The 12462-nt window shown below is 42.6% G+C and overlaps 1 protein-coding gene across 2 annotated transcripts in view; it reads right to left on the minus strand.

The window, feature by feature from the left end:
* Positions 1-7637, minus strand: part of gabra3 (gamma-aminobutyric acid type A receptor subunit alpha3) — a 141802-nt gene extending 134165 nt beyond the window's left edge. For both annotated transcript variants that reach the window (XM_054754332.1, XM_054754331.1), the window contains exon 1: positions 7202-7637. The gene's annotated coding sequence lies outside the window, so the exon portion shown is untranslated. The remainder of the gene's footprint in view (positions 1-7201) is intronic.
* Between the last annotated feature and the right edge of the window lie 4825 nt (positions 7638-12462).

Consider the following 12462-nt stretch of genomic DNA (forward strand, 5'->3'; position numbering starts at 1 on the left):
TGACATATTCCCCGGAAAGGGACAGAGGATGACCCAGATAAGATTGAGCAGCACGACAATTTGGACTATAAACGACGTAAACTAAACACACGTCTCTTGATTGAATAACACAACATTTAGCATTTGAATACAAAAATAAACATTTCTCTTACTTGGCAGTTTTCTCTGTGAGTGTGGTGACGAACGAGGTTGCTCTTCATGTCTGTCGTGCCGCCCGTGTGTCCTATTTTCATCAGACACTTCTTCCATACTGCAAAGTCAGCGTTGTCTCGTCTACGCTATAAAAGCTAAAGTGAGTCCATACTTCCATTTAACGCAGCGTTTATTTCTTTTAGCTTCTTCTTTCACTTCTTCTGTGGTTTCTATTTTCTGCCTTTCTGGCAAGGGGCTCCTCCTAGATGACATGTAAAATCGTGACGGCTCACTGAGAAGGGACAGCGCTAGAAGTTAATAGCAGCTATATCTTAATCAATTTTTTTTTAAAACAATACAAGGCGAGAGCATATCGATAATCCATAGTAGGGTTTAATATTGCGATGGTTTGTGATAAAGATGTTTTGTCACACCCCTGTGATTCCGGCTCCCAGCATGCATTGTGATACTTGGTTTGTAAAAAGTTGCTGAAGTTACGTGTTTAGAGTTAACATAGTTGTTTATTATTTCCCATAGTAGTAGTTGCCTTGTGTGTGTTCACATACCTGTTACATGTCGTGGTGTCATTTTGTGCTAGCACCGCGATTGTAGGTAGTGTTCTGTCTGGTGACCCGTCCAGCGTTTGGTGAATTCTGCTTCACAATGACAGGATGAGCCCACATTAAAGAATCAAAACGCGACGTCTCTATGAACGCTTGACCGCTACAACTCAGTTATCCCTGTGGTAACTTTTCTATCACCCCCTGCTTGCCCCAATTTCGAGTACAGAAGAGTCCAGTTGCCAATCGAGGCACGCAACTGGACTCTTCTGGACTCAAACTGGAGTTCAATTGCCAACCGAGGCCATTGGACTTTTCCTTGTTGTTTTAACCAACAAGAAGAATTGGTTGGTTGATTGGCTGATTCGTCAACCAACAAGAAAAGTCCAGTTGCCTTGATTTGACCTTTTACGGATACGGGACTCTTCTTGTTGGTTGATTCTTCAACCAATACAGTCTACTTGCTAATCGAGGCAAGTGGACTCCAGTTGAGAGTCCAGAAGAGTCCAGTACAAGAGTCAACCAACTAGAAGAGTCCGATTAATAGAAGAAGAGGTTGGTTGACGCGTCAACCAACCAACAAGAGTCACCCAACAAAAAGAGTCCAGTTGCCTTGATTCAACCTTGTACCGCTTACCATGACCTGGATGACTACGAATCTACACAGCCCAAACTTGAAAAGCCCTAAACAACTCAATTTGTAGACTCTGACGTCAAATATGCCCCTTCATAACCACCAAGGATATTTTGTCACGCTGGGTAATGGAGTGTCCGCTTCGTGTCTGTATTAACCCGGCTTGGCTCTCTCATTGTTCTACTTTGTTCCACTTCTCGTCATCTCTCGCCCGGTGGAGCCAAGCTGGAAATACCCGTTCAAAGCCTCTTGGTCATGACTGACATGATCATGGTGGGGGTTTCAATACACTTGGAGGGCTCTTGTGATTCTCTCCTGTCAGCTAGCATCACTCTCCTCTTCATCAGACATTAGCTATGCATTAGTATATCCCTGCTACTAAAGCTGGGTGGCTTCCATCTCAGAAAGTAGCCTCTTGTAGATGGAGGGCTGTGTTATTTAGCATACTGAGTCATTTACACAACATGGTGTAAACATTAATTTAGGATGGGGTATTTTCCTCCCCCTTCTGAGCAAAGATGATGCTTTTCCTCAACTCTCCAGGAGACTTTCCACTCATTTATCTCGTAATCACTGGAGATGCTCTGCTTTTACTGCATCATTCCTTACTGTGCCTCCAGGAACAGTATAGCAGCGTTAACCCCATCAACAAATTCACCGTTTTCCCTCCACTTTATATTTGAGACTTCAGATGTAGCCCATCCTCAAAGTCACGCGAACAAAGCACATCCATCTGTAAGTCGCAGAGACGATAGCACCTTTTCTCTGAAACAAATCTGCTCTCCTTGACACATTCTCTGCATGCTGGACAATAAATCAGCTTGCTATCCTTCCGCCACCACAGATATTTACTGCAGGAAGACAGGGGGTAGGGGGCTCCGTATGTCTCAGCAGCTGAAGAAACTGGCTGAGAAAAGTCATTTACTCACAGTCACACTCGTGAGCCCAGGGAGTCATCGCTTTTTGAGTCCTGAAGTGTGCAGACGTGAGAGGGATGGTTGACGGACGAATGTAAGACTGTGCACTACATCAAATTAAGAGTGGTGGTAAAACACGTATGTGTGACACAGAGAGCGGGGGGAGGTGGGGTTGGCTGGATGGAATAGAAGAAGCTTCTTGAGGGGGGAGTGATGTCTTATAGTCTTGATTTAGGAAGACGCCCGGTAAATAAAAGCAGCGAACGGCCGCTCACAAACGCGTGAATGCACACGAAGCACACACATGAATGCCGTTACTGCGCTTTGCATCGGGGCTACTTTCTAGCATGTGAACAAACATTTCAAGTGCCCATGACACCAAAACACGCGGTAATCTCGTTATTTTGAGGGCATATTTCCTCTCTTAGATGTGTGCTCTAATGTTGATATAGTTACCCTTTTTTACATTTGTCATCACTGAAAAATAATCCTGTCGGAGCCTGGAGAGGAAGTAGGAAGTGACGTCATTTCCACAAACAATACTTGTTTACATATTGTGATGCATTGTCTCATATTATTTTATATTATGCCGGCTGTTGCTCGAACACTCAAGCGGGTGGAGTACACCTGTTCAGATTTCCTAAAGACGTCATTCACCGTATCACGTTCTTCGATATTATGTTTGTCGCATTTTGAGGACAGTTGTTTTGATACTGTGCCTCTGATAAAGGAAAGTTTGGGACTGAAAGTGGGTGCTTCTACTTTTCCTACTATCTCTCCTCAACCCAGACTAAGGAAAACACAAGCACTGATGCAGATGGAGATAAGCAAAAAGCCAGAAACCCAAAATATGTTCCACCGTAGAAAAGCTTGCCAAGGATGGCAGTAGGTATTACTATATATTCGTTAATCATTCATCTTCTGTGCCGGGTCGCGACGGTATGGAGCCTCCCCCAGCTGACCAGCTGACTTTTCAAAACAACTGTCCTTGAAATGTGACAAACATAATAGTGAAGAATCTGATGCAACGAATTGGAAATGTGAGCAGGCCGACTCGGTCTGTTTGAGCGTTCGAGCAAAAGCCTGCCACTCAACAAGCAGGCATAATATAAAAAAATATGAAATAACAACAGAATATCAACCAAAAATGCACCACAATAATATGTAAACAATGCCATGTGTAGTTTCTTGAAGTGACGCAGGATCGTTTTTGCAAGGCAAAAAATGTGAAAACAAAAAGGGTAAATATTTCAAGACGTCTAACACGGGAAAAATTACTTCCATTGTTATTTTACATGGCAAAAATAACACTATTAACATGTGTTTTGGTCACAGGGGTAGGCTGGACCAGCTGACTTTGGACAAGAGGGCGGGTACACCCTGGACTGGACGCCAGCCTGTCGCAGGGCACATATAGACAACAACAACTATTCACACTCTCACATTCATACCTATGAACAATTTAGAATGCATATTTTTGGAATGTGGGAGGAAGCCGGAGTACCCGGAGAAAACCCACAGGGAGAACATGCAAATTCCACACAGAGATGCCCAAATGTAGCTACAAACCCCGATCTTCTGACTGTGTGGCCAACATGCTAACCACTCGGCTAGATATTCTTTGAGACTACTAGATATAGCCTACGTATCTTAGAATAATATTCAAGGCTAGCTGAACAGGGGCCGCTGCTCACTCATCTTGTATCTTGCAAACCTGTCAGTGTATCAGATGTTCGGTGAACTGCTTTGTCAACTGCTTTGTCCGAAAATGATATAGTGCCAACCGATAGTGCCTATTCTGTAAATGTTGAAGAACTATTGTAGTAACAATGTACCATGTATTAATAAGCACTCATCACAACACTGTATCAGTGAGTGTTATTATTCTGTTGTTGTTGGGAATATTTCTCTTTCTTTGCTTTGCTTGGCTGTGTTTTGATGAGTCTGGTGGCCGGAAAGCATCCTCAGCATGACGTCACGGTTCAGAAAACTCGCTGGGGGACGTTTGATAATCACAACTTCATTTCACTCATATTTGATAGCCGTTTATTGGCGGCTGGATGACAAAAACGTTTTATCAAGTGAATCCCTCTATGTTCTGGTGTTTTTTGTTTTTTTTTTTTGTGTCACAAGCACTTGAAATCCAGCACCCAACTGCTTTGTTTGTAATGATCATCTTTTCTGGAAGAGCACCAACGTTGATGCATCCACATTAAGAGCACAGGATAAATGGAACATTGGCTCTGTCGTCTAACACGAGTTGGCGCAAAGGCAAAAAAAAACTTCCCTGTCATGCCTGGTGAAAGAAAGTGTTCAGAATGTTTTGATTTAGGTTTGTGTGTGTGTGTGCACCGCTCAGGACTATAGCTACAGTAGATATACGGGCACAGTCCAGTCCCTCAAAGAACAATCTACATAACTTGTTCCTTTCGTCAAAGTCTACCCGAATAAGCGATGACTGCTGAGACGCCTTTGGCGGAGCGACTGATTGAACGTTTCAAACCATACCGTTGCGAGCTGGTTCAGGTATGTTGCATAAAAGTCAAGGTTCTAGAAGGCCATGTTGACAAGCCATGCAGTTAGTTTCTAATCCAAGTTGTGACCTTTTCATCTGGGCTGATTTCAAGTGTTGCTGGACGGGTGAAATGTCTTCTTATTGACCAAATACGGGACAGCAGGCTTGTGCAGAACTCCGAAGTGAATTGAGAGTGTCTCCCAAATTCCAATTCAATTCCATGAATTTGAATGGCGGTTGCAAACAGGAAGTAGCGTTGCAATGCGAATTCAAATCAAAGGAAGCACAACTGAAATGCTATGAAAATTCCAATTGATCATTTTGTGCAATTATTTTTTTAGTCGATTAATCTGAAGCTTGTTGTTTAAATGAATGGAGTGATGGGTTAGGCCCTAGAAAGACCAAATCAATTTGAACCAAACAGTTAGCAGTTTGGTCTGCAACATATCAGAGAAGAGGCAAAAATGTCAATCACTGTTTTCCAAAGTCAAAGCTGATGTGTGGGAATATCTTGTTTTGCCTAAAACACAAAAATAATAGGTCTGCTTTTATGGATGAGAAGTATGGAAGTAAAGTAGTAAGAAGTAAAAAATATTCACATTTGAGAGGCTGAAATCAGAGGATATTTACAGTTTTAAAACAATCGTTTTAGACCCAACCGTGACAAATGAGTTTCCGTGATATAGCATTCAATGTTAATAAATTGAATATTTTTGTAGTTAAAGCACAGAAAACCTGTTTATAACTTTCTAAATATGGTTTTTAACATTATTAGAGACCTGTAGACATGAAATAGCATGCCTAGTCACCTTTACACTCCTCTTATTCATTGTTTACAACACATTGCGCAACTCTTGTGCTGCAGGGACTCAACACGACTGGAGCTAGCGAGCTAAGCAGTTAGCCTCGATTAGATTTTTTCTAAACTTAAGAAGACAAAACTTACCAATTCCAATGTCATGACTTCATGCAGTGTTAAAGGGATAGTCTGGATTTTTTGACATGAAGTTGTATGATATCCCCATCAGCAGTGTAGTACATCAACACTGACTTACCCCCCCCCCACTTGGTCTCCTAAGTCGGTGATGAAGAACGTAGTTCCAGGTAGTCCCTGGGGTTACACAAGTAAGGAGTTTGGCTTCTCAAAACAATATGCGTTCAAAAGAGTAATACATTTGCATCACAAAAATGCCTCCTAGAAAAAAATCAGACCTCACAAATTGTTATATTTGTCTCCCTGGACACTTCCTGTCCATTCTTGCGTATGTGACGAAGACGCTCGCATCTTCTTCCGCAGCAGCCATCTTGTTTACGTGTGTGTCCCACAGCAGGAGGCGTTTTTGTGATGCAAATGTATTACTCTTTTGAACGCATATTGTTTTGAGAAGCCAAACTCCTTACTTGTGTAACCCCAGGGGCTCTTTTAGTAATAACAACAACACGATGGACAGGGTCGACTTAGGCCAAATGTGGACTTACACGTGTTCCACTCTACCTTTTTCCTAGCGAGGCGTGTCACATCCATTTCAACTTCAGTTTAAGCTACCAAATATGGCTTGCCTTATAAAGGGTTTTAGACGAATGACAGCCATCCATTTCCTGAATATCTGACATGATGTGCTATGAATGTAAAGTCATTAACGGCACGGTTGGTCCGTGGCTGGCAAAGAAGCGTTGCAGTAATAAGTTTCCCGGTTCACATCTCAGTTTGGGCCCCGTGTGGATTTCCGCAATCATAAACATCTCATTTCAAGCCTGTTACCGTGACCAAGGTACTGACTCAAGGTCTCGTCTCAGCGTGCTGCACAGTGACTGCTCCACAAGGATGGGAGAAATGCAGAGAATGTTATTGTACATTGCTGTACCTTTTAGATGTTTGCATCGGTGCTATTCACGAACACCATGAAGGGTTCACATTATAGTGTTGACTGTATAGAAGGGGGTGGGGTGGTGTGGTATATTTGCCGGAGCCTCGGTTCCAAGGTTAAGTTAGCGTCTGCTCAACAGTCTTGTCACTGGTTGCGACGGCTTGACTCAAACAGTTTTGCAAACACGCTGGGCATGTGCATTTATTTGCGCAAAACCTCTCGTTTGCGTCACGCGCCGTCACGTTGCTTTTAATTGCCCATTAACGACGCCTCCTTTTTAGTGTCGCATCGGGCTCAAGCTGGACAGCAGCACCGCTGTCGCACTCCACGCCAATGCCCTTACAAGGATCATGCAAAGAGACGATCCAGACAGACAACACAGCCGCATGCACGCAGAAGGAGACCTGTTAAACCATCAATTACACTGCAGTCGCCTCACAAGCCGCAGTTGTTGCATGTGAAAGAAACACTGACGTGCATTTTTGCGAGCATCCTCCGCCACATGTGCGGCACCTTGAACATGTCGCCCCCAAAACAATACAAGAAAGAATAATAATGAAAAAAAACATTCTCACCACTTGGAAATACAGCTCGTCTTCTTGGACTGTCTTTTTCTCCCTCCCCGTTCGGATTTCTTTGGAGTTGATGAGGTTCTGACGCGCGGTCCGGCTGATGTTTTTTCTTCTTTCTCTGTTTGCTGGTTGTTGTTCCAGCAGTGAAATAATACAGAAATTGGCGTCCTTTCGCAAAAAAAAAAAGCTCAGCCCTCCTCAAACTATCCTTCCCGCCCCCTCCATGTACCCATCTCAGATTGGTGCTCTTCAGGAGGGGCAAACCCTGAAGCCGCGGGGGGCTGCGTTAGAGGCGCTCCACTGGCCACGTGAACGCGCATCGCATGCAAGCGGGACAGCTTGTCTGTAATGTACACGACAACGGCTAGGAAGGGACCCCCATCCACCACATTCATCAACCACCCCCTCGTTTGCTCCTGATTGCAGCAGAAAGCACCGCAGAGGATGGACTCACTTGTTCTGCAAGCCCACTTGGGCTGCAGGTGTCCAAGTTACAAGTGATGCCAAGCTGACAGTGATATAGCAACCTCATTTGAGTCAGTGCAGGAGGCAGGAAATAGAAGGAGATTACTCCCTCTGTGTGACCTTGGGGGATGTTTTGCTCTAATCGGAGAGATGAGCTGTGTGTGTGTGTGGGTGGGTGGGTGGGGGGAATGGGGGGGCAGAGGAACGAGACCTGCCTTCCTTCCAAATTAGGCTCAAGTGGGAAACGTCACCTTTAACCTCTACAAGCATTGTATCCTGCAAGCACACTATTATGACGCCAGCTACTGATAGCGATTTGGTGAAGTTTAGCTGCTAACGTTAGCTATCATTGAAACTTTGCTGAAGTTGGCTTCTGATTCGCCAGCTTCCTAATCAGCACTTAAAGAGTCACTGACACGATTCGTCAACCTTACTTAAATATGTTGTATATTGTTTGTCATTATGTTCTACATTGTGCAATTTTTTGGAAGCGAACAGTAAAATTGCAAAAATTACATTTAGGTTCAGGGCGCCACCCGTGACGAGCGAGCTCTCGCAGTTCAGCCTCAATTCCGGAAGTGACGCGGCATACTGTCACTCAGCTACATAAACATAGCAGTGTACAAGACTGAGGATGTTTACAGTGATTATAGCGAAGATTTGGGAAATGTATCAATAGTTTTTGAGAAGAAAAGAAGGGAGAAACATTTGGAGATGAAATAGAAAACTTGCACAGGACATAAGCCTTAAAACATGCAGATGAAGATTGGTCGCCTTCAAGACACAGAATGGTAAGTGTAAATTACTCTGGAGTTGCTTATCCTTCAGTTATTGTTTTAAATTGGCTTTTTAACTAGCGTAAAGGTTATATTTATTGTGTATGTGTCCACTGTCACCTCTGCCCCACACACTAAACATATGGCTGTGAAAAGATGTTTATATTACATGTATAATGTTTTGCAGGCTTGTCGCTATCGTGGAATAGTGTTTAGAAGACATTATGTGCCAACTTTGATGCAGTGGTCGTTCTTGTTTTTTTCCCTGTGTACTGGCGGAAGAGCATCCTTTTTCCAAATGCGTTTATACCGTACCTTCAAGCCAAATGCTTCTTGTAAAGATGTTCCTTCAAATCAGTCATCAGTGAAATGATCACTGCAAAGAACACAACTCGAGGTGGGCGTCCATCTGTCTCTCGTTCTCTGCACTTGCTTCGTCCATTTTCTTTTTTGGAAAAAAAAAAAAAAAACCTTACAGTATCACTGATGAACATCCAGCAGCAACACAAAATTTTGGCATCGACTACTGTTTTTTTCAAAAATAGACTGAACCAAGTCGACCATCTACCTCGAGAAGCATTTGTTTACTCTGCTGTAGCTGAGAGGCGTCACCCCGATGACGTCACTTCCGGAATGAGGCTGAACAGCGAGAGCTAGTTTGCCATGGCTGGCGCCATGAATTACAAATGTAATTTTTGCAAATTTACTGTTTGCTTTCAAAAATCGAAGAAGGAAAATATGTCTTTTATAAATAAGAAATCCTTATAATTAATCACGGTAAACGAGGGATTACTGTATTCCCTGAGTTTGTAAACAACATAATAGTATAGATGTGTAACATTATGACCAATGTAACAACAACAAAACTCAGATATTTGTACAAATAAACATAAAAGAGAAATGAAACACATCAATCTCAACACACTAGTATGGACCTGACACTAATACTGTCCTTGGTATCAATACTCTTGATATTTTGGTCGATGCGGCCACCCCTTTCTTATGAGAATGTGTAATAAAAAATGATTTTCATGTTCGACCCATCTTGTTCTATGTGGCACAAAAGCTCACCATGTCAACAATACATTTCATCAATAAATAAGCATAATTCATCATTTAATAGCCTTTTTGGGCAAACAGTTTTCCTGCTCTTGTCTAGACAGTGTTGTGAGTCATAGCTTTTTTTAAAGAAGAGTACTTTTTTATTATTTTTTTTTTGTAGGTCAGTTCTGGCAGCAAATGTAGTCAGCAGTTATAAACACTGCATGACAACACATCATTTCATTGGTTGCTTGGATGCATCCTTTTAACCGTACGTGTGGGAGAGCGCGGAGAATGTCATTAGTCCAAAAATCTTCATAAGGTGAACTTAGCAGGTTGTGATGGCAGTAAAAAGTTCATATGGTTTTCTCATTAATGAGGGCTCATGATTCTTTCACCTCACACAAAGAGGATGCGTGCGGCGCAAATGTGGACATTAATTAGTCAGCTGTCAGTCAGACTTACAGTAAGTTGGCTCCAACCTGTCCTTCAGCTTGTGAGATAATTCAACCCTTGTCTCAAAGTTCCAACTCCACACATTTGAAGACTGCTGACAATTTTAGAGATGCACGATATCTGTTTTTTTTTTTCCAAACCGATACCAATAACTTTCTGCTTCTCACGACCCATATGATATTGACGAGCGAAACTGTCGTTTGTGCACACCTGGAGGTAAGAAGGACTCAAACAAATTTGGATTTGACCAACAGTACCTGTTGATTTGTCCTAATGAAATATGACATTACTACTACCACATCACTACTATCAGGAGAACCAGAGTGTAGAGGGGAGGGAGCCACGTGCTGTGGCCCAGCAAGGTGCACTGTATTCGGGCACACGCTCCCGAGCAACCGGTGTGACACCACGGAGGTCTCTGGCAAACCTTTTGCACTTTTCAAACAGTGTCGTGCTGACCTTTCAGGTGGCTGATAAGTGTGCTCGATGGTTTTTTCTGCCCTGATTGCGGAGCATTTGGTACAGCACGTGAAATGTCTTCCTCGGAACGTGACGTAGCTTGTAAGTGAGCTCAGGGGAAGTTAACGTTCACAGACGTTCACAGACAGGAAAATAGCGGAGCGCTTGATTTGCTCACCCGTATAATCTCGCCTCATTGGAATACTTTTTAAAATTATCGGTTATCAGATTTATCGCTATGATGCCCTTATATCGACCCCATAATTATCGGTCTGATAATTACCGTGCACCCGTAGCAATTATTCTCAAACCGCATTCATTCATGTATTTCTTACTGGAGCTGGAGCCTATCCCAGTCCATCACAGGGGACCACATGCTTATATTTTTTGACTTATAATTTCAGGATACACACTGCCAACTATATTTTTTGGTTGAACGGTCGTCAGACTATTATGCAAATGTAAGGAGGAGGTTGCCTCTTCAACGAAAAGTGCCTTAACTTTAAATTCATGACTTCTAAATGAGCAATTATTGCTGCCTGACCTTCAGGGATGTGTTTAACATATCATAGCTCAGACGAGCTTCACGCCCTTAGGTGACTTTAGTTCAACTGCAGTAGCTATTAGCTAAGCAGGAAATATTGACCAGGACATTGTTTTTCAAGCCACCGCTTCATTTTATTCCTGTCCTTTAGAATAGTTATCAATCTAAGTGCAGCGTGAGAAGAATACCCTGATACAGTTATTTGGACCCCAGTACAGCCTCAATATAGGACACATAATTAAAGAATCATCTGATTTCATGCTTCTTTTTGTGATGCAAACATATGTGAAAACTATACATTATTTAAAAAAAATAATCATGGGGAATTCATTTAGCCATAGCTAAAGTTTTAGACCTGCAACTCTGGTCGTTTATAGAGGTGAATTGGTTCCAGGCCTAACCGTGTTAAATAAATTGCCGCGATACAGGATTCAATGTTAATAAATGGAATATTTTCATGGCTAGAGCGGGTTTAAATAAGGGTTTTGACATTATTAGAGCCATGTAGACTGTTCTTCTAAACTTAAGAAGCCAAAAACTTACCACTTCCACATGGGATGGGAGGAGATTTTTTTTTTCACTCCATACTGTGGGATATGCCATAGCTGACTTCATGACTTCATGCAGTGTTAAGGTAATGTCATGTAATGCAATGTGATGGGATATCATCAATGGGAGTGGATGTACGTGGCAATAGCTCTGCTGTTGGTACTTGAATTTTGAACTATTTTAGTACTTGAACATTAAAACAGATTTTAAAAAAATTAAATACTAAGCTAAAAACAGAATGAAGTAGCATCAACAACTCAAATAGTGTCAAAGGCAAAAGAAACGTGGGTTTTCAGCAAGGATCTTTGTACTTTGCTATGAGTTTTTCTTGAATTCAATAGTGTTTCTCACCTTCTTTATGAAAGTTCTGGCACTTGCAACTTTCTTTAGTTCCATTGTGGCTTATTTTGCAGCCATGAGGAATAAAAAAAAGCAAAGACTTGTGGCATAACAGTGTCAGGTCTCAAAGAACTACAGAGTCACTACGAATCAGAGCCGGGCCGGGTGTGGGGCAAATGACCGTGCCCTTTACACCCAAATAATAAAGCTCACGATAACATCATTGGAGAGCATGCACATGCCTGTAACAGCTGGGCTTACAAGCGTCTATGTCAATTTCATGTCCATGAAGTATAACAAACCAAGAGAACAACAAAAACATTAGGCTGCATGACCACGAATAATAAGACACAAATTCAAAGCAGTTCAGCACCACGGATAGCGACTGCATCATTTTCACACCCACTTTAGCTATTTCAACTCACAGCCTGTATCGGTAGCGATGTATCGAGTTCAGTCAAACTGGCACAGCAGCCCACATGTTCACAGCATGAAGTACCGTAGTCCTACTCACCACTATTTGAAGGTCATGCGACGAGCCCCGGGCTCCGCGAACTCGTCCACAATGCTCTGTTGACTCAGTCCTGACTGGGACAACCCTCTATGCATGACGGGCTGATGTTAAACAGACTGTG

Source organism: Dunckerocampus dactyliophorus, chromosome 16, assembly GCF_027744805.1.
Source record: "Dunckerocampus dactyliophorus isolate RoL2022-P2 chromosome 16, RoL_Ddac_1.1, whole genome shotgun sequence".
NCBI classification, from domain to species: Eukaryota; Metazoa; Chordata; class Actinopteri; order Syngnathiformes; family Syngnathidae; genus Dunckerocampus; species Dunckerocampus dactyliophorus.